This window comes from Lithobates pipiens, unplaced genomic scaffold (assembly GCF_037356315.1).
Source record: "Lithobates pipiens isolate NorthernLeopardFrog02 unplaced genomic scaffold, aLitPip1_a1.2 Scaffold_23, whole genome shotgun sequence".
Classification (NCBI taxonomy): Eukaryota; Metazoa; Chordata; class Amphibia; order Anura; family Ranidae; genus Lithobates; species Lithobates pipiens.
In genome coordinates this window covers 71,796,971-71,823,806 of record NW_027507785.1, presented here as the reverse complement: position 1 = coordinate 71,823,806, position 26,836 = coordinate 71,796,971, and positions in this window count along the sequence as shown.

The following is a 26,836-nucleotide window of genomic DNA, read 5'->3' as shown; positions in this document are numbered from 1 at the left end:
TCACTGTGCCCCTCTGCAGCCTCACTTTACCCATCACTGCAGCCTCACTGTGCCCATCTGCAGCCTCATCAGTGCCCATCAATACAGCATTACTGTGCCCATCTAAGCAGCATCACTGTGCCCATTTCCAGCATCCCTGTGCCCATCTAAGCAGCATCACTGTGCTCATTTGCAGCCTCCCTGTGCCCATCTAAGCAGCCTCACTGTGCCCATCTAAGCAGTATCACTGTACCCATCTAAACAGAATCACGGTGCCCATCTAAGCAGCATCACTGTGCCCATTTGCAGTCTCACTGTGCCCATCTGCAGCCTTATTGTGCCCATCTAAGCAGCAACACTGTGCCCATCTGCAGCCTCAATATGCCCATCAATGCATCCTCACTGTGCCCATCTGCAGCCTTGTCAGTGCACATCAATGCAGCATCATTGTACCCATCTAATGCCCCGTACACACGAGCGGACTTTTCAACATCCAAAGTCCGAAGGACCGAGTCCGTCAGACTATCCAATCGTGTGTGGGCTGCAACGGACTTTTGATTCGCCAAAGTCTGACGGACTTTAGAAATGAAGCATGCTTCAAATTTTCCCGAAGGAACTCCGCCGGACCCGGTCCCCTTCGAAAACTCCGCTCGTGTGTATGCTACTCCGACGGACTAAAACCGACGCTAGGGCAGCTATTGGCTACTGGCTATGAACTTCCTTATTCGAGTCGGGTCGTACGTCATCACGTTCGAATCCGTCGGAGTTTAGTGTGATCGTGTGTGGCCAAGTCCGTTCGGCCGAAAAGTCTGTCAGAACTCCGGCGGAACTCCGGCGGAACTCCTTTGGAAGTCTGTCGGACATAAGTCCTCTCGTGTGTACGGGGCATAAGAAGCATCATTATGCCCATTTTTAGCCTCACTGTACCCATCTAAGCAGCATCACTGTGCCCATCTAAGCAGCATCACTGTGCCCATCTAAGCAGCACACTGTGCCCATCTGCAGCCTCACTGTGCCCATCTGCAGCCTCACTGTGCCCATCTAAGCAGCCTCACTGTGCCAATCTGCAACCTCATTTTGCCAACAATGCAGCCTCATCTGTGCTCATCTGCAGCCTCGCCAGTCCCTTGATTACACACTGTGATATGTATCGCCTGCTGTGTCATGGAGCTGGGGTCTGAACTCTGAACTGTTTGGTGGCCGTCCACTCACTGTACCAAAGCCCCCTGTCCCAAATCGTGATAGACGGAACACTATATCAACTGAATCAGCATTTTCCGTCTATCACGATCTAGGAGGTGGGGCTTTGTTACAGTGAGTGGGAGGCCACCAAACAGTTTAGACCCCAGCTCCATGACAGCGGGAGCAGGGCAATATTCCAACATAATAACGACCCCAAACACACCTCCAAGACAACCACTGCCTAGCTAAAGAAGCTGAGGGTAAAGGTGATGGACTGGCCAAGCATGTCCCCAGACCTAAACCCTATTGAGCATCTGTGGGACATCCTCAAATGGAGGAGTGCAAAGTTTCTAATATCTACCAGCTCCGTGATGACATCATGGAGGAGTGGAAGAGGACTCCAGTGGCAACCTGTGAAGCTCTGGTGAACTCCATGCCCAAGAGGGTTAAGGCAGTGCTGGAAAATAATGGTGGCCACACAAAATATTGACACTTTCTTGAGTGCGTTGACTCACTTTTGTTGTCAGCACTTTAGACATTAAAGTGGTTGTAAACCCTTACAAACCACTTTGACCTACAGGTAAGCCTAGATTAAGGCTTACCTGTAGGTCCAAGCAATATCTCCTAAACCTATATGGTTTAGGAGATATTTGCCCGAAAACGGGCACCGCTGTCTACGGCGCATGCGCACTGAACGCGGCAGTTCCAAAAATGGAGCTGCCGCATTTGTCGACTCCCGTGCGCATGCGCAGGAGTGACATCATCGCGGCTTCGCCGAATGACAGCGGCGGAGCTGCGAGACGCCACCAGCAAGATGGATGCGGCGGACTACAGGGGACAGCGCGACTTCGCTGGCTCCTGTGTCAGGTAAGTGACACATAATGGGCTACTATGCGATGCATAGTAGTCCATTATGCTTTACCTTTGCAGGGAAAAAAAGAGGAAGTAAACTCATCAGGGTTTACTTCCTCTTTAATAGCTGTGTGTTGAGTTATTTTGGGGGAACAGCAAATTTACACTGTTATACAAGCTGCACGCTTGAGAAGGTGTCATTTCTTCAGTGTTGTCACATGAAAAGAATAAAATATTTACAAAAATGTGAGGAGTGTACTCACTTTTGTGAGATACTGTATATTCCACATTATTTGTTTGCACAGACTATTTTTTTTTAGCAAGCGCTGATCACTCAGTAAGCGTTTTATTGCTATTGAAGAAAATTGTATCACCTAATAGGTTGGGTCAGCAGCTGCACATATTTATAGAGGTTGCGCAGATGTATCACTATTAACAAAGCTGCATACATGATTTTTTTTTTTGTTTTTGGGTCTAATAGCTTTTCATGCCTAGCATGAATTTAGAAGATAATCACTAAAGTTTATAAAGACCAAGGTTTCACCAATAAAAAAGACCTTTCATTTTGTCTACATTTGCAACAAATACTCTAACTTTCAAGGGCCTTTTTTCAAAGGAATATCTGTATACTGAATACACTGTGCACTAATATATTTAGAGAATAATGTATTTTTTCATTCCATTGAATTGTATAACAACATCACTCTAAAAGTGCATGTACCTTTGTTGACAGGACCATTGTATGTTCACAGAGTCAGTCAGAGTACACAATGAAACAGAGCCAGTGCTAATGTGTATTTTGAAGGCTTTAGCATACTATTACACTTTCTATTGATTTCCAAGGTTTATTTAATGTTATCCAGTATCATACGTACAATTCTACACAATAATTGCCGAACATAATGGAGTAAATGAATTTATGATAACAATGCATGGCAAAAATGGAAGCCCATTTGTGCTATGTGCCAGTGAATTTTTTTCATCATTTGTTTGATGAAGAATCAACAGGTTTGGTCATGGATGCCATTATCTGTCATAATGCATCAACGGTTTTCATACTTTCGCGAGGGTCCCTATTTCACCTCTAGCAATTAAGCTTGAAAAGAAAAAAGTTTGAGATTTTGAGAAGAAAGACTGAGAAAAAAATGAATTTATTGTATATATTTATCTAAGATTGTGAAGGCTTCGGTGCTCTACAGCAGTGGTCGGCAAACTGTGACCCGTGGGCAGATGCAGCCCTTTGCTTGCCTTCATCCTGCCTTTGTGGCACTATTTCTCCAACTGATATGATGCACTATCCCTCCCACTGACACCAAAAATGGGATACTATTCCTTCCACTGACACCAACAGTAAGGTACTGTTTCCCTCATTGAAATAAAGGATGGAACACTAATCCTCTCACTGCCACCAACAGAGGGGCACTTTTATTCCCACTGATACCAATGAAGGGGAACTATTCCTCCCACTGATACCAATGAAGAGGAACTATTCCTCCCACTGATATCAATGAAGGGGAACTATTCCTCCCACTGATACCAATGATGAGGCACTATTCTTTCCACTGACATCAACAAATGGGGACTATTACTCCCATTGATACCAATTATGGAGCACTATTACTTCCACTGATATAAATGAAGGAATACTATTCCTCCTACTGATCAGTGGCGGCTGGTGCTAACATTTTTTTTTTGGGGGGGGGGGGGGTGCAAACAAACTGAAAAAAATGTGAAAAAAAAACTTTAAACGCAGCCACTTTGCCATCAAACGCAGCCACTTTGCCATCAAACGCAGCCACTGTGCCATCAAATGCTGCCACTGTGCCATCAAAAGCTGCCACTGTGCTATCAAATGCTGCAACTGTGCCCATCAATGCTGCCACTGTGCCTATCATATGCTGCCACTGTGCCAAATGCTACCAGCTGCCCATAAAATGCTGCCAGTGTGCCTAATGCTGCCAGTTTGCCAAATGCTGCCAGTGTGCCCAATGCTGCCAGTGTGCCGAATTCTTCCAGTGTGACAGTGTGCCCAATGCTGCCAGTGTGCCAAATGCTGCCAGTGTGCCCAATGCTGCCAGTGTGACAGTGTGCCCAATGCTCCAATGTGCCAGATGCTGCCAGCGTGCCAAATTCTGCCAGCGTGCTAGTGTGCCAAATCCTGCCAGTATGCCAAATTCTGCCAGTGTGCCCAATGCTGCCAGTGTGCCAAATGCTGCCAGGGTGCCCAATGCTGACAGTGTGCCCCTCCCCCCGCCTTCTGCCTGGCACTTACCCTGTCTTGTGGGGCAGCGGGTGATGGCAACGAGCGGGGTCCTTCGCGCCTGTTGTTTCAGCCAATCAGGTGACAGGTAACCAGACCTGAGCAACCTGATTGGCTGAGAGGCAGGGTCAATGTTAGGGAAGCAATGTATTCGGTTCCCTAACACACCAATGAGTAACACACCAATGAGTAATCAGCGAACGCACAGCAGTGCACCCGCTGTTTACACTTTTGGAAGTCTATTAGAGCCCATGGCTCTAATCAGGAAGCCTATTAGAGTCTATAGCTTCCAAAGAAACCCCGCCACTGTAATGCATATGCCAGATAAGGGGCCAGGTACATGAATAGGGGGCGGCAGCGGCGACCATAGATAGATTCATGCAATGCATGAATCTATCTATGTGAGAGAGTGAGTGACAGGTGAGGGGGTGCGGCACTCCTGCATCCTTTGTGGACGCACCGCCCCTGCTACTGGTACCAATGAAGAGGCACTATTCCTTTCATTGACACCAAGAAAGGGGGACTATTTCTCCCACAAGCACGAATGATAGGGCCCAATTCCTTCCACTGATTCCAATGAAGGGGCATTATTCCTTCCACTGATATCAATGAAGGGGCACTATTCCTTCCATTGATATCAATGAAGTTGGGCTATTCCTACCACTGATACCAATGGGGTAAAATTCCTTCCGCTGACACCAATTACGGGGTACTATTCATCCCACTGATATAAATGATGGAACACTATTCCACCAATAAAGGGGCACTATTCTTTACATTGACACCAACAGAGGGGACTATTCCATCCACTGACACCAACAATGGGCACTATTTCCCCCACTGACACTAACAATGGGATATTGTTCCTTCCACTGACTCCACAAATACCAATAATGGGGCACCAATCCTCCTCCTATTGTCGTTGTAATTTGGCTGTATGCTATCCACAGCCTCATCTACTGCTGTGCTTCCAATAAGCACCCATTTCCGTCTTAATGATATAATGCTTTCAGGCTTACCTTCCAACACATTCATCCCAATGAACAGACTCAACCATCCTTCTACGTTCTCAGTTGCATGCTTATGCCCCCCCCCCCGGGGGCTCAACATCGACTTTTATTATCTCCCAAAGAATGACAAACAGGAAGTCCTGCCCCCAACAGGCAGGCACTTCCTTAGTACAGGAAATGACATCACAGGAAATGACATACATTAAAGGGGAGGGCATTCACAAGAGGAAGTGCACACGCCCCCTTTTAGTCAGTATGGCGCACAGACCATAGTGCTTTCAAAGTAAACAGTATAGGGTGAGCTCATTATGATTCTTAAAAGCTTGAGACAATCTGTGGGGACATTGCTACTGGTGTTGTTAACATACGGTACTAGTATATTAACAAGGCAGATACCAATGTCCTCTCATTAAAGCAGATATGTATCCAAAAAGGATAACGTAGCCACACAGAGATAAAATAATATGTCTATCTCGTTATGTAGACTTCGCTTCTCTAATGCCCATATTCATTTGAAGGCAAGAAGCTCAGCGCATTGCGCTTGGTACCTACAAATATCCACAGACACAGAGAACACGTCTCAAATCCGATGAGAAGGTTTTCATACTGACTTTTTACCACTGGTCTCGATTTGACCCAAGTATGCTCTGCTAGAGCGCTCCTCGATCAAACCGGACACAGGGAGACAGATGACAAACTATAAAACACACATCCTAGAATAAAATGTTATACAATCAAATTTTCCACAACACTATTGACCACAGGCACTACATAATTTATTATTCCTATTGACCAAATAGCCTGAGCCATTGTTTACTCCCTCTAATGCTAAAGCATTTTCCTCTGCTACCAGCCACAATCTGACTCCCCTAAAGACTTAAGGACAGTAAACTGGTCCTTGACTTACAACGTTTGGAGAGCATAGTATATGCTAAATGTACAGTATATATATATATATATATATATATATATATATATATATATATATATATATATATATATATATATATGACTGACTATATATATATATATATATATATATATATATATATATATATATATATATATATATATATACATATATATATCAAATACACTGCCACTAACTGAATAACCTGCTGCTTAATCTAAATAGAGCTATCTCTCTGTCTACGCCAACAACACTACACACGACTGCCGTGTAAGCAGCCTTATATAATGTGGGGTGTGAACTTAGTCCCCCTGAGCCATGATTAGCCAAAGGCACCCTGCCTTTGGCCAATTATGGCTCTCTTAGCAGAGCGAGCTGTGATTGGCCAAAGCATGCAGGTCAGGTGCATGCTTTGGCCAATTATCATATAGCATTACACTGTGATCTAGCAGTGCATTATGGGGCGTTCTGTGGCTCTACAATTTTCTGCAAACTGCCCATAATATTCATTCTTCGGCGAACATTGAGCTCATCCCTACTTGAGATCCCTCGCCCTTTTTGCCTATTTATTGTAAGAAATACAACGCAGTGTCATTCTTTTTATGACATCCAGTGTAACCTATATCTGCAGTGCATTCAGTTGTGTACTGTTTCTAATACACTTCAGGCGGTGTACACAGTATCTAATACTGTGTGTACAGTTTCTAATACACTTCTGGTGGTGTACACAGTATCTAATACAGTGTGTACAGTTTCTACTACACTTCTGATGGTGTACACAGTACACAATACAGTGCAGCCAGAGTACTGTTTCTAATACAGTTCAATATGGTTCACAATTCTGCAGCCAGAGACCTGACTAGGTCTGGTACAAGTGATCATATTACCCCTAACCTGGAGTCCCTGCACTGGCTTCCCGGCAGATTTCGCATAGACTTTAAGATCCTGTTGCTCACCTACAAGGCTCTTCATGGCTTAGCACCCTGTTATCCCTCTGAACTTTTTTCAACTTACTCCCCCCCTCGTAACCCCCGCTCCTCAAATTCTGGTTTCCTGTGTGTCCCCTACTTACCTACACTGAATGGGAGACAGAGTCTTCTCTTGCTATGCTCCAAATCTCTGGAATTCACTTCCTAAGAACATCAGAGAGTCATCTTCTCTAAACTCATTCAAATCAAATCTAAAAATGTTTTTCTTTAGACAAGCTTTCACTTAATTGTCCCTTTTCCCCTTATGTTATCCTGTGTATTTCTTGTGTTTTCCTTGTAAATTGCTTTGAGAAGCCACCTTTAAAAGCGCTATACAAAATAAAGTTTATTATTATTATTATTACTTAGCCCTGCAATGAATTCTTTATAAAATAATTTCTTACTGTTATGGTTATGTCATGCTAACTATGAGTAAGACCTTGATAGGCTGAAACATGTTGGCTCCGTTTGGAACATGTGTACTCCTTGGATGAAATAAAGAGAAAATGTATTATTCATCCTCACCTGGTTGCTGACTTTACAAGATTTCCTACCGTGTTTCCTGCCTCTTTGCAAAGTCCTCCTTGAGCTCCCAAACTTCTCTTTTCCCCCCTCACTTTTATTTGTTTGGAATGAGCAGTCCATAGTCCATCTTAGAAGCAAGCAAGAGAGGGTGATTACATCCATGTGTTCCAATGGAGAATGAACATAGTCACTCTCTAACTGAAAATCAATTCCTAGCAGCAAAAAAGAAAAACATTTTTTAATTTGGAGCAGCCTGAGAGCAACAGAAGGGACTTTTTAAGATAAGAATACATACTTATCTATATATATTTTAAAAATAAAAAATAAACAGAGTTTATTGTGACTTTACATCTAAGGATTCAGAAAACTCATTTTAACTATCCCGCACATGCCCGCCACCTCCACTCTATTTTAGCCTCATTATTTTTACATTTTTTCACAGAAACAAAAAAAACAGGAGGTGAAAAATAAAAAATAAATTAGACGGTTAAATCAATTTACCATAAAAGATCAAAAACATACAAAAAAGGGAAAAAAAATACAAAAAACATACTACGTACTAATGAAGTAAGCAGACATAAAATGTGGTGTCTGTGCCCCTGGTCTTCAGAACACAATGCTAATTATTAAAGAGGAAGTAAACCCTGATGGGTTTACTTCCTCTTTCATTCCCTGCAAAGGCAAAGCATAATGGACTACTATGCATCACATACTACCCCATTATGTGTCACTTACCTGACACAGGAGCCAGCGATGTCACCGCTGTCCCCTGTAGTCCGGCGCATCCATCTTTTCAGGGGGTCTCGCAGCTCCGCCGCTGTCATTCGGCGGAGCCGCGATGATGTCACTCCCGCACATGCGCACGGGGGCCGACACGCGCGGCAGCTCCGTTGTTGGAAATGCCGCGCTCAGTGCGCCTGCGCGCCGCTGTCTACAGCTCATGCGCCGTAGACAGCGGTGCCTGTCTTCGGGCAAATATCTCCTAAACCGTATAGGTTTAGGAGATATTTCTTGGACCTACAGGTAAGCCTTAATCTAGGCTTACCTGTAGGTCAAAGTGGTTTGTAAGGGTTTACAACCACTTTAATAGCAAAGCATATAAAGAGCAAAACAGGAGAGACGTCTCTACTTCATTTTAGCAGCAAAGTTTTTTTATGTTACTGTTGTGTTATTTGTTTGTTTTTAATCTTTTACAGGTGCCAGGACCCCAGAAACAGGATTTATTAACTTTTTTTTTTATGTTAAAGCTGATCTCTAAGCCCTTGTACACACGGTCAGAGATTCCGACGGAATGTGTCCTATCGGACCGTTTTATCGGATAATCCGACTGTGTGTGGTCTCCATCGGACTATCGACGGAGTATCCGACGGACCAAGTTTTCCAACTTGTCCGTAAAATTTTCCAACAAAATGCTCCGATCGGACATGTGTAGCCTACTCCGACAGACAAAGTGCCACGCATGCTCAGATCAAATTCCTAGACCAAAGCTATTGGCTACTAGCCTGAACGTAGTCCCGTCGTAACGAAATAACGTCATCAAATTCTGTACAATCGGATTTTCCGACAACTTTGTCTGACCGTGTGTATGCAACAGTTTCGGACAAAATCCGTCAGACAAAATCCGACGGATTTGGTTGTCAGAATGTCCGACCGTGTGTACAGGGGCTAAGTATTAAGGTGGTTCCTGCATGATAGTAAAGCCTGCTTAAACTATAGCCTGTAAAATGGAAAATTGAGGGACTTGCTCTTATAAGATGTTGTGAATGATGTGTTAATGTTGATGTAAAATTTAATAAAAAATGTTTTAAAAAAGAAAGAAAATTGTAATTCTGATTGTGAGAGGTTATTTATTTTTCTTTCATTATTTTATTTTTTCATAACTATAATAAAGCAACTGTACAAAAACGTATTGAATCCTGATATAACTCCGCACTTGGATAAGAAAGTAATATGTTTCCCTCAATTTAGTTATAGGACACATGTTTTAAATCTAATTTTTATTTTTTATTGAAATGTAATTAATACAGTAATTGAAATATAATTCTACTTTTAATAAAAATGTGAATTCTGAGAAAAAAAAAAAAAGAAGCTGATCTCTGAGCAAAGAAAAAGGAAAAACTACCCTTTCCCACTGCCCCCAATGACCGCAATGCATTTACCGTAATCGAAATGGCAAAACTTTGTCAAAATCTTCTAATTTCAGCCCAAATTTTGGGGGAATTAAAAATCTTAGTTTTGCCCATCCCTGTTCTATAAATTGCAAGAAAAGCAGCAGGAAAAGGTGCCGTCTGGTTATATTTGGTAAATTCAACAGCTAATTGGGTTGACATAAACTCCATTAGATGCAGCAGAAAGTATGTGAACCCCTTTGAATTAACTGGTTTTCTGCAGTAATTTGCCATAAAATGTGATCTGATCCTCATCTAAGTCAACAATATTAGATAAACACTTTGGGGTCGATTTACTAAAGGCAACTCCACTTTAAATCCACTTTGCACTACAAGTGCACTGCAAGTGCACCTGGAAGTGCATTTGGAAGTGCAGCCGCGGTAGATCTGAGGGGAAGATCTGAAATAGGGGAAGCCTTGCTGATTTTATCATCCAATCATGTGCAAGCAAAAATTCAGTTTTTTATTTCCTTTGCATGCCCCCCTCAGATCTACAGCGACTGCACTTCCAAGTGCACTTGCAGTGAACTTGTAGTGCAAAATGTATTTGCCTTTAGTAAATAAACCCCAATTTGTTTAATCTGATAACACGTGATTCTAATTTCTTGTGTCTTTAACCTCCCTAGCAGTAATCCAGAGTCTGGATCGCATCGCTGGATACAGAGAGGATACAGGGAGAAGTTACTTACCTTGTCCCCTGGATCCAGCGATGTCCTCCGCGCTGTGTGAGCGAGCTGTCCTCCGCTCGATTCACACAGTGCCCGAGTGCCGCTGAGCTCCGTTCCCTGCAACGTTATGGTGCACGGGAGCGGAGATCAGCGCCAAATTCAAACACAGCGCCAAACACAAAACACACACAGTATTGTAATCTTACAGATTACAGTACTGTATAAAAAAAACTACACATCCCCTTTGTCCCTAGTGGTCTGTCCAGTGCCCTGCATGCACTTTTATATTATAAATACCGTATATACTCGAGTATAAGCCGAGATTTTCAGCCTCTTTTTTGAGGCTGAAAGTGCCCCCCTCGGCTTATACTCGAGTCATCGCTGTCTGCCCGCTCGATCAGCGTGTCGAGCAGACAGACAGCGGCCATTCTATTCAAAAGCCGCGCCTCCGGCTCCGCCTTCGCCTGTGATAGGCGGAACACTGAATTTCCCAGCAGCCTGTGTTCCGCCTATCACGGACATCGTATCATCCTCGTACTACGGACGAGGATGATACGACGTCTGTGATAGGCGGAACACAGGCTGCTGGGAAATTCAGTGTTCCGCCTATCACAGGCGAAGGCAGCGGCGCAGCTTTTGAATTTTACAATGGCCGCCGACGAAGAGGGCACGGGACGGAGGCAAGGCAAGGCACGGCACGGCACGGGACGGGACGGGACGGGGGCAAGGCAAGGCACGACACGGGACGGATGCAAGGAGGCAAGGCACGGCACGGGACGGAGGCAAGGAGGCAAGGCACGGGACGGAGGCTCGGGACAAAGGTAGGCTGGACACACACACACACACACACACACACACACACACACACACACACACACACACACACACACATGGATGGAGACACACACAGGGATGGATGGATGGATGGATGGAGACACACACACACAGGGATGGATGGATGGATGGATGGAGACACACACACACAGGGATGGATGGATGGATGGATGGAGACACACACACACAGGGATGGATGGATGGATGGACACACACACACACAGGGATGGATGGACGGACACACAGGGATGGACGGACACACAGGGATGGACGGACACACAGGGATGGACGGACACACAGGGATGGACGGACACACACACAGGGATGGACAGGCATGTCTCACCCTCGGCTTATACACGAGTCAATAAGTTTGCCAGTTTTTTTGGGGGTAAATTGGGGGCCTCGGCTTATATTCGGGTCGGCCTATACTCGAGTATATACGGTACTGTTTTTTCTCATGGAATTTGGAGATTGTCCATAGCAACCAAAAAGTGTCCCTTTATGTCAAAAGTGATTTTAGACCAACTAGAAAACAGCGATAATAAATTATAATCACTTTCAGAATTGAGCGATAGTGATTTATGGGGAAATTCATCATCAAACACTAAATCTAATGACAGCGACAATTCTGCAAATGAGCAAATTTCAGTGTTTTTGGATTTGATTACATTATTGAATAATTTTTATTATTATATTATACATTTTATCATACCCGGGATGTCTGCTAGACAGATTTAAGAGAGTTATTCCTAAGAATTACAGGCCTACAATTTCCATGCAAAATAATTGTACCGCTTTCAGCACCTAAAACCAGAACTAATCATACCGCCAGGGAGGTTAATGAACACACCCGTTAAAAAAATTGGTGTGAACGCGCTGCAAATGCATTTGGCTGCTGAATGGGGAGCTGCTCTGCCAGTCTGACATGCACGATGCTCAATCCCAAGATTGATAGCCTATGGATGGTGTAACTCCCCTGATGTCCAGGGTTAAAGGATGCATTTCGAGGGACCTTCCTCTTCCTCAGCTGACCCCTTTGGGCTACCCACTCTGTTTAAATAGACCTCCAAGACCCCAGAAACCTCAAGCTGAATTGAGCTGTGCAGGCTGCTGGAGCACTGGGCTGGCTGCAAGATGCAGAGGGAAAAATCCACCTCCCTTTATCCATTCAGCTGCACATGTTTGGGACACTGCTGTTATTCCAGACTCATCCTTCTCTTGGTTTTTACATGTGTATTTCTCAAGCACAGGTCAGTTTTTAAGGCAGGGCAAAAGGGGCAGCTGCCCTGGGCCCCGTCATTGTTGTGGGGCCCAAAGCAGATGCCTCATACTTGCCAACTATCCCGGTTTAAATTCCCTCGTCCCTTGAGGTTTTAGTCCTGTGCTGTGTCCCAATATCTCAATGTGAAGTGCTTCTACTAATGCTGCCCAGCTCTGCCCTATTGTTGTGTACAGATGACTCACCTGCAGACCCTGTGTTTTCATGTCAATTATCAGCATTCATATGTAAATAGCAGGGGCATTCATATGTAAATAGTGGTGTTGGGTGGCATTGATATGTATATCATGTCCCCCTGAGGTCATATCCACAGTAATCTCTAGCAACCAATCAACAACCAAAAATCATGTGCTGTAGCCTCTAGCAACCAGTCAGGGAGTGGTAATGATACACTGTAACCTCTGGCAACCAATTGCAATAGCTGTCTGATCTGATTCAGTAAACTGATTTTGAGTCTACCTGCTATTTATTGTATGTCTCTCAGGACAGGTGGAAAGCAAAACTGCATGGGGGAGTCCCAAGAAAAGTTTTGCCCAGGGTCCAACCAATATTAAAGACGGCCCTGCTCATGCACTTTTGTGAATATGCATCTTTTAATCCTTTTATTATTAAAATTGGTTGTAATTTATTACACTAGCGTGATTGTGCTGTCTCCCCTCCCCCCTCATTTGTTTTTACAGATGGAGTCCCTTCTCCTTTTTTGACAGCAGAACCCCTAGTCTGTTGGTTTCCTTTGTCTAGTTATCGTGCTACCCGTTCATTAGCCCCACCCTCATTTTTCCGTTGTTATTATTGTTGATTGCTGGTTATGTTCACATGGTTTATTTATGCACAATAACATCATCTGTGTTTTAATCAATTTTGAGTGGTTGAGCGCTGGTAGCCAAGCGCCCTTTTTTGGCGTATGCCATTTTGTTCTTTAGCTTTGGGCTTTTTTGAAATTGCAATGTATAATCATATTGATATGCACATGGACACCATGACTCCCACCATTTATAATTCCAAGAATAGGTCAAGATTGTACATCGCATTGCACATGAACCACAGCCAGTGTAGAGCGAAAAAAAAATGTTAGCAGGAAGGAAAATAAGTGTTGTGGCAGAAGAGCTATAAAGAGGTTGATTTACTAAAACTGGAGAGTGCAAAATCTGGTGCAGTTGTGCATGGTAGCCAATCAGCTTCTAACTTCACCTTGGTCAATTAAGCTTTGACAATAAAACCTGATTGGTTTCTATGCAGAGCTGCACCAGTTCTTGCAATCACCAGTTTTAGTAAATCAATCCAAAAGAGTCTATAACGGCTGTAACTTATAATGTAAGTTTATGCTCTGCTTTAAACAAGAAAACTTTTTTCAGCTTAGCGTGCCTTTAAGCGAAAGTTCATGACTTTGTCCTTTAAGTAAGACCTTGCATTTCTGAGACATACCACCATAGCCTGAAAGTATTTGATTAGATGTCACACGTCTCTCTTCATTCGAGTAATCGGCACGCTGTTAACATGTTTAAGTGCTAAACGCATAAGGTCCACTTAAAACCCGTCCTAATCGGGGATCATTTTTCCAGTGTCCTTCCAGTAAAGCATACCACAAACAGTATTCCTTTTGTGAGTGTTTGACAGCTCCCAGACAAAACAAACACCATTTTGTCTGCACGGCCATTCAGGAGAGGCGACTGTATCACAAATGCACTTTTCACGCAATGTTTCAGTTTAAATCAAGTTCATAAAAATCTTAATGGGGAAAAAAAAGAAGGCTAGGATATCATTTTTGCCTAAAGCAGCAATGTCTCTAGAATAAAGGTTTAGGAAAAAAAAGCCCACTGCAAAGAAAATAGCTACTTACCTCTTCTTCTTGCCTAAAGGATTTGACACTTCTGAGGGTGTCGAATCCCTGGCCCCCACTACCCCCTGTGGTTCTTCCTGCTGGACTCTGCATCATTACAGGTCACAGTTGTGACTTATGGGCTTGTGGATCGAACCACAGAGCTTGATGGGGGACCAGGCTTCTAAAAACAGCTGGATGAGTGTCAGATGCGTAAGATCCTCAGTACAGCCAAGCGGTGCAGGCAATTGGAAGAGTTGAAATGTTTGCGGGGGGCATTTTTATTCGTTTTTTAAAGAGTTATTTACTTGGAAACAATTATGTATTCAGTGCATCTATTTTTGAGTTAATTTGATGTAGCTTTTACAATTTTAGGGTCAGCCCACCATCACATTAGTTTCCCTCCATTACATCAGCTTCCCTATACATAAGAGCCCTTCATCACACCAAAGTTTCCCCTATACATCAGGGGCCCCACCCCGTGAGTCCCCCCATGACATCAGAGTCCCCCATCACAAAGCCTTCTAATCACACAGTCCCTTCTTCACATCTGACCAGTATCTTTTGGCTCTAGTAGTGTGGCACAGGGTGGGAGGTGGAGGAGGTCTGGAGGAATCAGACTTCCATCTTCTTCTGAATCCTGCGGTTGGCCATGTATACCGCCTATCCTAGATCAGAGTCTTGCATTGCCATGGGGTGGGTTTGCCAGCTGCCATCACCATAGCAAATAATGATGCCATGTGTCTCTTGGGGAGGAACCACACTGCTGTAGGGGATTAGGAAATAACATTTTTACCCTGTTAGGCATGTTGATCAAAGCTTTGATAGTTACCTCTCCAGCACCTAAGAAAGGCCCTGTATTAGCAATATTAGTAATATTAGTAGCAATATTAGTAGCAATATTAGTTTTAGGCAGGGATTTGTTCTATGGAGAATAGGTGCAGCTACTCTTCTCCTCCCCAAAGTCACCCCTTGTTTCCACCCCCTATCCACCTCCAAGCACCACCCCTTTTAGAGAATAAAGAATTGTTTATCATTTCCTGGCGCTAAGTAATCTGTATGAAATGTGTTGATGATAACAAGAAAGGCCGTAAAATGGATCCCCAGCAGCCAGCAACAATAGATCCACAAAGCAACAATAACCCCCCCCCCCCCCCCAGCAACAGTGGACCCCCAACAATAGATCCACCCCAGCAACAATACACTTCCCTAGCAACAATACCCCCCCCCCCCCCGGAGCAAGGAACAATAAATCCCTCTCCAACATCAATAGACCTTCCAGTAGCCACCAACTATAGACTCTCACCCTTAACAGTAGACCCCACCTTCAGCAACATAAGCCCCCCCTGCAACAGCAGATCTCCCTCCAGCAATAATGGACCCCCCCCCCCAAAAGAAACATAAACCTTTTCCCCCCACAACAGTATGTGGGTGAGACTTAAAGTGGATGTAAACCCGCACATATACCCAGTGAAGTGAAAAACCTCAAGTGATACACAGGGATGAAACAAAGCTCCCTACATAAGTTTTACATGTATATCTGCTCTCTTCATCTGTATATACTGTTTAGAAAGTGCACATCCTGTTGGAATTTTCTCTTCCTGATTCTCCTGTAGGAGGGGATTATTGGTAGACACTGTGAGACAGCTGATTGGAGGAAAGACACACACCCCCTCTCCACACATGCAGGTTGTCTGTGAATAGTTTAGCTGTGTGCTAATTTATTTATAGCAATCTCCCCCGACACTGACTTCAGGCCTCTGTCTATAAGTTATCCTGCTGATTACAGAGGAACGGAGCAGGACAAAGCTACGGGACATAGGGCTTTGGAGAGAGATAAAAAAAACTGCAGATATATATGCCCAGCTCAAAGTTCATGAATTGGGTTTAAATCCATTTTAAGGTGCCCTAGTGGGAACACTATAGAACTGCACATGCTAATGATTGAATCACAGGCAGGGAGCTGCATTCATGTGCAACCAACATTAAGGCAGGTCTCCAGACTTAGAAGCGAGCGGAAACTCATTGTACCCTGTGGCTGAACTTCTTTATACTGTTGACACTTGGGCACTTCAACCACCTTTCTTTTAGAGAACATCTCTCCCTCTTGGTGTGCAGCATTGCTGAGCCGGTACCACGGAGCATGTACCAGTCTCCACCAACTCGGCAAATCTTTCACTTCACTTCCTAGTAGTTCCTACCAGTGACTAATCCAGCATTGTTACTGGATACAAGAAATAGACATGGCCAATTAATTTCATTCCGAATTAATATCTGGACAAATCTTTCATTATTTGGAGATTCGGATATATCTGAAAACCCAAATTACATTATAAACAAATTTTACTGAAGACTCCGAATAACGTAACAAAATTTGTCAGAATTTCAGATATTTAGACTGAAATTGGAATTGAATTATACATTGAACTCCAGTCTAATTCTAACTACACATTTTTCTGAAATCAAAGACTTGTGTGTGTTATTGTGAGTATCATTTCGAAATAATGCTGTTTTTGTTAAGCCAAAGGTGATTTAAAGAGTCATTGTTTGTTTACTTTGCTGCATTCGAAAACAATATAACATTTTAGTTTTTACTGATTTGAAAATGTATCCATTTGAACATTTTGAATTTGAAAAAAAAATGGTAAATTCGAAGAAAATTTGAAAATTCTGAATACGAATTTCCGAATAGGAATTGAACGAATCAACCGAATTGAACTAAACAAAATAACTAGATTAACCAATCAAAAGAAAACAAAACAAAACACATTTTTTCGTCATGCACATGGCTAACAGGAGCACACTTTCTCCATTTTCCATACTTGCATTCTCTTTCCGGCGCCCCTCTACATCTCTCTATCTCTCGTGACTCCAGGTTGGGTCCCTATGCACTCTGGCCGTGGATTTGACCCCAGAAAATTATTCAATAATGTAATCAAATCAAAAACACTGAAATTTGCTCAGTTGCAGAATTGTCGCTGTCATTACTTTGCAGTGTTTGATGACGGATCTCCCCACAAATCGATATCGCTCGATTCTGCGAGTGATTCTAATTTATTATCGCTGTTTTCTAACTTGTCTAAAACCTCTTTTGATGTAAAGGGACAGTTTTAGTTGCTATGGACAATCTTCAGTTTCCAGGCAGAAAGAACAGTTTTTATAATATAAAACTGCATGCGGGGCACTGGACAGACCACTAGGGACAAAGGGGATGTCAAATAATTAAGAATTTTCACCCCGAGCCAAAATCAGGAATACCGCCAGGAGGATTAAAGGGGACATACCTGTACGACCATTTGCCCAGCTGTGCCATTGTGCCAACGTATATCCTCGTGCACTGGCCGGCAAGGGGTTAAAGTAACGCAGTGCCGTATCGCAAAAAATGGCCTAGTCACGAAGGGGGGTGATTCTTCCAGAGGTCAAGTGGTTAAAGTGCATAATTCAGTGCTGGGGGTACCAAACCTGCATGCCGCTGCGTTCCCACTGAAAAAAGCCCTGGTTGTGGATAGGGTGTCCTTACTTCAACTTCATTTACTACATACGTTCCTTGAGTCCATGACTCCTATACAGGGATAATGATGACAACCCTGGAAGCTTGACCGTTTACAAACAAATCAATTATTGTAATGCCGCGTACAGACAATCAGAATTTCCGAAAACCAAATTACCGTATATACTCGAGTATAAGCCGAGATTTTCAGCCTCTTTTTTGAGGCTGAAAGTGCCCCCTCGGCTTATACTCGAGTCACCGCTGTCTGACTGCTCGATCAGCGTATCGAGCAGACAGACGGCGGACATTAAAATTTAAAAGCCGCGCCTCCTTCTCCGCCTCCGCCTGTGATAGGCGGAACACTGAATTTCCCAGCAGTCAGTGTTCCACCTATCACGGACATCCGCTCATTCTCATACTACGGACGAGTATGAGAGGATGTCCGTGATAGGCGGAACACAGGCTGCTGGGAAATTGAGTGTTCCGCCTATCACAGGCGGAGGCGGAATTTTGAATTGTAGAATGGCCGCCGAGAAGAGCGGCGATCCATCGGCACGGCACGGGACGGAGGATGCACGGGAAGGAGGAGGCACGGCACGGGACGGAGGAGGCACGGGAAGGAGGAGGCACGGCACGGGACGGAGGAGGCACGGGACGGAGGAGGCACGGCACGGGTCGGAGGAGGCTCGGGACGACGGCGGCTCGGGACGGAGGCTTGGGACACAGGTAGGCTGGACACACACACAAGGCTGCACGGACACACACACACACACACACACACACACACACACACACACACACAAGGCTGCACGGACACACACACACACACACACACACACACACACACAGGGATGGATGGATACACACACACACACACAGGGATGGATGGATGGATGGATACACACACACACACACACACACACACACACACACAGGGATGGATGGATGGATGAATACACACACACACACACACACACACAGGGATGGATGGATGGATGGATGGATACACACACAGGGATGGATGGACACACAGGGATGGACGGACACACACACAGGGATGGACAGCCATGTCTCACCCTCGGCTTATACACGAGTCAATAAGTTTTCCAGTTTTTTGGGGGTAAATTGGGGGCCTCGGCTTATATTCGGGTCGGCCTATACTCGAGTATATACGGTAGATTTTTTTCCAACTAATGTTGGCTGAAACTTGTCTTACCTGCACACGGTCACACAAATGTTGTCGGAAATTCCGAACGTCAACAACGCGGTGACGTACAACACCGAAAAATGAAGTTTAATAGCAAGTGCGGCTCTTCTGCTTGAGCATGTGTGGACTTTTGTGCGTCGGAATTGTGTACACAAACTCGGAATTTACAACAACTGATTTTTTTGTCGGAAATTTTGAGAACCAGCTCTCAAGTTTTGTTGGTCGGAAAATCCGATGGAGCCTACACATGGTCGGAATTTTCCACAACAAGCTCACGTCGCACATTTGTTGTCGGAAATTCCATTCGCCTGTACACGGCATAACTCATTTTTTTTAAAATTTGGATGGAGTCCTTTTATTATATTAGAATAGGCATTGTGTAACCAATAGATGATTTGCACAAGCTGCAGACACTTTAGTTAACATTGCCCTCGAATGCTTATTTAATAAATAATAGCGCTACTCAGCTCATCAACATCAGCCACAGAAGAAATATTTTCATTAGGATCTTTCCCTTAGCCCGTCTCCAAAAAATAGCGCTGATGTATGCAGCCTCCAGCCCCGAAGCCCTCCTAATCAGGAATTAGAAAATCTGTGGACGTGTGTGATTTGACATAGTTAACTTTTATGGAAATGCAAAAAGATTGCGGGAGAAAAAAAAAAATGTGATCATCCTCAGCCATCAGCACATGACATTTTTATTTAGAAAAAAAAAGTCTTTTCAAAAAGGGTCTTTCGTAGTGCTCTAAAAATGGATAGAACATTTAATTATCTCACCATGTCAGCAAAATTATACCTATTGATTTTACTCGCACCAGCTCATTGGCATCGTGTATATTGATATTACACAGATAGAAAAGTTATAAATCAAATTTATACCTCGGAGAAATGGCAAAAAGAGGATTTTTATATTCAATTACAAGACCTAAGAGTTTTGTCAATGTCAAGGAAATGCTGGCAGTTTAGCTCTTTGCAAAAGCCTTAAAGGAAACTTGTCAATAGGGAAATATGCAGACGGCCATTGCTGACGCGTTCCATCTGAAAATGCTTATTGCCTGGCTTTTATGTTGATGCTTTGACTTCAATGCTTTGAGTCACTGACCCCAAACACGTATAGATTGAAGACTTTTCTAATGCCGCGTACACACGACCAGACTTTCCGGCAGAAAAGGTCCGATGGTCTTCCTGACGGAGTTCCGACGGACTTCCGACCGAACGGACTTGCCCACACCACGAACTGACCAAAGTCCTTTCATTTTGAACGTGATGACGTACTGTACGACAGGACTAGGAAAGGAAGTTCAATCGCCAGTAGCCAATAGCTGCCCTTTCGCCCTATTTGGTCTGTCGGACCAGCATACAGACGAATGGTTTTCCTGATAGAAAACCGATTTGAAACATGTTCTATTTCTAGGGCTGTCTGAATTTTTGAAGAAAAAAGTCAGATGAAGCCCACACATGATCGTAATATCCGTCGGAATGATTCCGTCTGACCTTTTCTGCCGGAAAGTCCGGTCGTGTGTACGCGGCATTACTTTTCTGATGTTCGGTCACTGTGCGCTTGGTCTGCGAGTATAACTCAAAAGTAAATACCCATAAAAAGAAAATGAAAGCAGAACTTTAGTCAGAAAATTAAGTCCTGATAAATCATTTCAGTCTGGCCCCATCTGCAGGTGTAACATTGTAAGACATTAAAAATAAGTACCTATATTGTTTAAAATCTAGTAATGCAGTGTCTCGATCTGCACATGCTCAGCTGCTCTTTATTCTTGGCATCTGGTGCATCTGCCACGAATGCCAACACCAGGTGACCTATTTAAACTGTTCAGATCCAGTGCTGTCTTGTCTACCGTATTCCTGTGAAATTTGTGATCTAGTTATTGACCTGGCCTGCCTTGACTACTCCTGGCCATCCATTAGCGGAGCATGGGCGCTGCCCCCCCCAGCTATGCGCCTGGCCCCCTGATCTACATACAGGGTCCCCAAGGGCAGGGGGGTGTTTTTTTTAAGCACGTGATTAGAGCAAGAGGCTCTAACAGGCTTTAAAAAAGTGTGTGCTTGGGGTGCAGAGCACTGTGCTCTGAGCCCACCCAGTTGTGTGATAATAGCGAATGAATATTCACTATTCTCACGCTGAATTTCCTCCCAGCCAATCAGGAAGCGGGTCGTGAGACCAAAGGAGAAGCGATGTTATTAGCCAAGGGGGAGGAGGAGTGGGGGGGTTACAGGGGAAGATCGATGTACCCACCAGCCGCCACTCCAGGGATAGCTCACCATTCAGCATCCGGCTCAGCCATCCAGCACACCCCAGCTTGAGGGGGGAGATCGGAGACTGGGCAGGACAGAGGTAAGGAGGGCATCCATCTCCCATAGCAGCGGTGGCGGGAGGGGCTTTTCCTTGTGTTCCCCACGTTATTGTCCATCTCCCCCCAAACTATCGAGCACCAGCCGCCGCTACTCCTGACCTCCACTTGCATTGACCCCGGCTTATACTACCTGTACTCCTGATCTACTCACTGGTTACTGACTCTGGCTTATGTGCTGACTACACTTTGACATTTGTGATTACTCTTGATCTGTTCGGCTGTTACTGACCTGGCTTATCTGACTGCACTGCCCCTCTTCTTGATGCCCAACAGGTTTCTGGTAATTACCTGTCTGCTGGTGAGCCAGTCTCTGCTGACTGTCTAAAAACTACAAAGAAGGCTGGATGCTGAAGCCCAACACAAGCATGTAAACTATAACCACAGCCAGGTGCAGAGCCAAGTGCATGGTTATCTTCAGGCAGCTTTGAAAGTGGTCACTAGGGTAGTGGAACAGGTGATTGGCCAGAAAGAACACCAAACAGGCGCTTCAGTGTAAAAATAAAAAACAACTGAAAACTGTTGTATTAATGAGAAATGTAAAAGCTGGACTCAATATGCACACCGTTTTGGACTAAAGAAAGTTCCACAAAAAAAACAATAACATCCAAGAAAGATGCCAAGTTTATTGAAGTAATCATATAGATCTTACATGGTGCCGAGCAATAATCCCAGACAGTGATGGAAAGTTGGCAGACTGAAGCTGGGCTCCACACTTTGTGCAACTTGGGGCACAGCAGGAGGTCTAGTGCATCCCCATTCACTTTTTTCGGGTATGAATTAGGGCCAGATCAAACTGAAGGAACACCAATGAACAGTATACTAAGTCAATTACCAGGAAGACATATTTCAGAGGGATTTGAGAAAAGGGTATGCCCCAAAACATAACATCCTGGTAATCGGCTTAGTGTACTGTTTCTTGGTGTTCCTTCAGTTTGATCCAGGTCAGTGGCTGAGGGCTTCTGGCAGTTAGTCTTCTTCCTGCAAGTCCAGCCAGTTTTCACTGATCATCTGCTTGCCACCTAACCTGTCTTCACTTGCTGTTGTCTGCTGCCTGGCCTGACTCTGCTACTGCTCAGATGCTCTTCCCATCTCTACTGCTGGCCCTGAGCAACGCGTTTAAGAGACACTGTGACCATTACTTCATGCTCCTCCACTAGGTACGTGACATAGTATAAGTACCCCAAATCCATTTTTTTATTAGCTTCTTATATTTCTCAGCACAGCTCTTCTTCCCCCAAAAATATGTTGCGAGGATCTCAGGTAAAAACGTACATAAGCTTCTCCTTCATTGCCAATTCTTGTTAACATTAGCCGCATTGTGTAGCCAGGTGCTCAGGTAAGAATGAAGAGTGAGAAATACTGTCTGCAGCTGCTCTCTGTAGCTGCTACCCTGAGGTGCAGAACAGTTTTTTCAGAAAAATGAGGAAGCTTCTGAGAAGGAAAAGTTAAACAGACTGAGTCAAGCAGCACTGCACTGTGGGAACTGTACTCTAGAGGAGAGAGACTCTACTGTAATCAAGAGCTTTTGAACTACAGAGAAGGATTCCCAGGAGGAGGGAAAGAGTTTAATTTTCTCAAGCTGTACAGGACACAGCTTCCTCCTGCCATAAGGGCAACCGTAGAGTGCACTTCGCTGTCCAGTGTGCACCAGCACTGCTGCATATAGGTGGCCTGAGCCGGATGTGGATCACTGGGTTTGGGAGTGCTGACAGCCAGTGGCACCTGGGTACAGTGCAGAGAGTGGACTAATTGTTATGTGTGGCTGGATGGTAAGCTGCAATATATCTAGGAGTGGTAAGCTGCTGCTGTTGGGATTGACTATCTGCTGCTAGAGAGACTGAAATGACAATACAGCCTTATTGCTAACTGAAGTAGCTGGAACAATTCTCATGTTCACCAACTGTACAAATGGTCCCCAACCCTTACCCATCTGGGTAATTAAAGACTGCTCCTTTACAGCTGCTACACAGGGATTTTCACCTATTTCTTATGCCAAGAGGTACCTCTCAGGGGACATTTCACAATATCCTACCCATTCTCCTAGAGTGCACTTCAGATTATAGAAATATTAATTACAATGCAGTTAATGCTTACAGTGCATCCAAAAAGTATTCACAGTGCTTCACTTTTTCCACATTTTGTTACAGCCCTATTCCAAATTTTATTAAATTCATTGTTTTTCTCAATATTCTAGAAACAATACCCCATAATGACAAAGTGAAAGAAGTTTTTGGAAATCTTTGCAAATTTATAAAAATAAAAATCACATGTACATAAGTATTCACAGCCTTTGCTTTGTTGAAGCACCTTTGGCACCATTTACAGCCTCAAGTCTTATTGAGTATGATGCTACAAGCTTGGCATGCCTATTTTTAGGCAACTTTTTCCATTCTTCTTAGCAGGACCACTCAAGCTTCATCAGGTTGGATATTGAGCTTTGGTGCGCAGCCATTTTCAGTTCTCTCCAGACATGTTCAATCAGGTTCATCAAGCTGTCCTGTTGCCACTCCTTTGTTATCTGGGCTGTGTGCTTAGGGTGGTTGTCCTGTTGAAAGATGAACCTTCACCTCAGTCTGAGGTCCAGAGTGCTCTGGATCAGGTTTTCATCAAGGATATCTCTGTACATTGCTGCATTCATCTTTCCCTCGATCCTGAATGGTCTTCCAGTTCCTGCTTCTGAAAAATATCCCTACAGCCCAACCATGCTTCACTGTAGGGATGGTATTGGCCAGGTGATGAGCAGTGCCTGGTTTCCTCCAGACATGATGTCTACTATTCAGACCAAAGAGTTCAATCTTTGTTTCCTCAGACCAGAGAATGTTGTTTCTCATGGTCTGAGTCCTTCGGGTGCCTTTTGGAAAACTCCAGGCAGGCTGCCATGTGTCTTTTACTGAGGAGTGCTTCCGTCTGGCCTCTCTACCATACAGGCCTGATTGGTGCAGAGATGGTTGATCTTTTGGAAGGTTCTCCTCTCCCCACAGAGAAACTCTGGAGCTCAGCACCAATCAGTGACCATTGGGTTTTTGATCACCTCCCTGACTAAGGCCCTTCTCCCCTGATTGCCCCAGACCGCACAGTTTGGCCGGGCTCTAGGAAGAGTCATTGGGGCCCCAAACTTCTTCCATTTATGGTTGATAGAGGCCACTGTGCTCATTGAGACCTTCGATGCTAAAGAAATTTTTCTGTACTCTTGCCCAGATCTCTGCCTCGATACAATCCTGTCTCGGAGGTCTACGGACAATTCCTTGGACTTTATGTGGGATCCTATATAGACAGGTGTGTGCCTTTCCAAATCATGTCCAATCAACTTAATTTACCACAGGTGGACTCCAATCAATTTGGGGAAACATCTCAAGGATGATCAGTGGAAACAGGATGCACCTAAGCAAAGGCTGTAAATATTTATGTACAGTGCCTTGCGAAAGTATTCGGCCCCCTTGAACTTTTCAACCTTTTGCCACATTTCAGGCTTCAAACATAAAGATATAAAATTTTTATTTTTTTGTGAAGAATGACCAACAAGTGGGACACAATTGTGAAGTGGAACGAAATCTATTGGATTTTTGAAACTTTTTTAACTAATAAAAAAATGAAAAGTGGGGCGTGCAAAATTATTCGCCCCCCTTGCGTTAATACTTTGTAGAGCCACCTTTTGCTGCGATTACAGCTGCAAGTCGCTTGGGGTATGTCTCTATCAGTTTTACACATCGAGAGACTGAAATTCTTGCCCATTCTTCCTTGCAAAACAGCTCGAGCTCAGTGAGGTTGGATGGAGAGCGTTTGTGAACAGCAGTTTTCAGCTCTTTCCATAGATTCTCGATTGGATTCAGGTCTGGACTTTGACTTGGCCATTCTAACACCTGGATACATTTATTTGTGAACCATTCCTTTGTAGATTTTGCTGTATGTTTGGGATCATTGTTTTGTTGGAAGATAAATCTCTGTCCCAGTTTCAGGTCTTTTGCAGACTCCAACAGGTTTTCATCCTGTATTTGGCTGCATCCATCTTCCCCTCAAATTTTAACCATCTTCCCTGTCCCTGCTGAAGAAAAGCAGGCCCAAACCATGATGCTGCCACCACCATGTTTGACAGTGGGGATGGTGTGTTGAGGGTGATGAGCTGTGTTGCTTTTACGCCAAACATATCGTTTTGCATTGTGGGCAAAAAGTTAGATTTTGGTTTCATCTGACCAGAGCACCTTCTTCCACATGTTTGGTGTGTCTCCCAGGTGGCTTGTGGCAAACTTTAGACTAGACTTTTTATGGATATCTTTGAGAAATGGCTTTCTTCTTGCCACTCTTCCATAAAGGCCAGATTTGTGCAGTGTACGACTGATTGTTGTCCTATGGACAGACTCTCCCACCTCAGCTGTAGTTCTCTGCAGTTCATCCAGAGTGATCATGGGCCTCTTGGCTGCATCTCTGATCAGTCTTCTTCTTGTCTGAGCTGAAAGTTTAGAGGGAAGGCCAGGTCTTGGTAGATTTGCAGTGGTCTGATACTCCTTCCATTTCAAAATGATCGCTTGCACAGTGCTCCTTGGGATGTTTAAAGCTTGGGAAATCTTTTTGTATCCAAATCCAGCTTTAAACTTCTCCACAACAGTATTACGGACCTGCCTGGTGTGTTCCTTGGTCTTCATGATGCTCTCTGCACTTTCAACAGAACCCTGAGACTATCACAGAGCAGGTGCATTTATACAGACTTGATTACACACAGGTGGATTCTATTTATCACCATCAGTCATTTAGGACAACATTGGATCATTCAGAGATCCTCGCTGAACTTCTGGAGTGAGTTTGCTGCACTGAAAGTAAAGGGGCCAAATAATTTTGCACGCACCACTTTTCAGTTTTTTATTTGCTAAAAAAGTTTAAATTATCAAATAGATTTCGTTCCACTTCACAATTGTGTCCCACTTGTTGGTGATTCTTCACAAAAAATTAAAATTTTATATCTTTATGTTTGAAGCCTGAAATATGGCAAAAGGTTGAAAAGTTCAAGGGGGCCGAATACTTTCGCAAGGCACTGTACATGTGATTTTTTTTTGTTTTTTTATCTTTAATAAATTTGCAAAGATTTCAAACAAACTTCGTTCACATTGTCATTATGGGGTATTGTTTGTAGAATTTTGAGGCGAATAATGAATTTAATACATTTTGGAATAACATAACAAAAAGTGAAAAAGTGAAGTACTTACCGGATGCACTGTATATGCACTGCTTATTGCTGACTTTGCTGATACTTCTTCACCAGTCTAGTGGTACAGAACTCTATACCAAGTTAAATTGGTATAGTGATTATAGTATCTAGTGGATAGT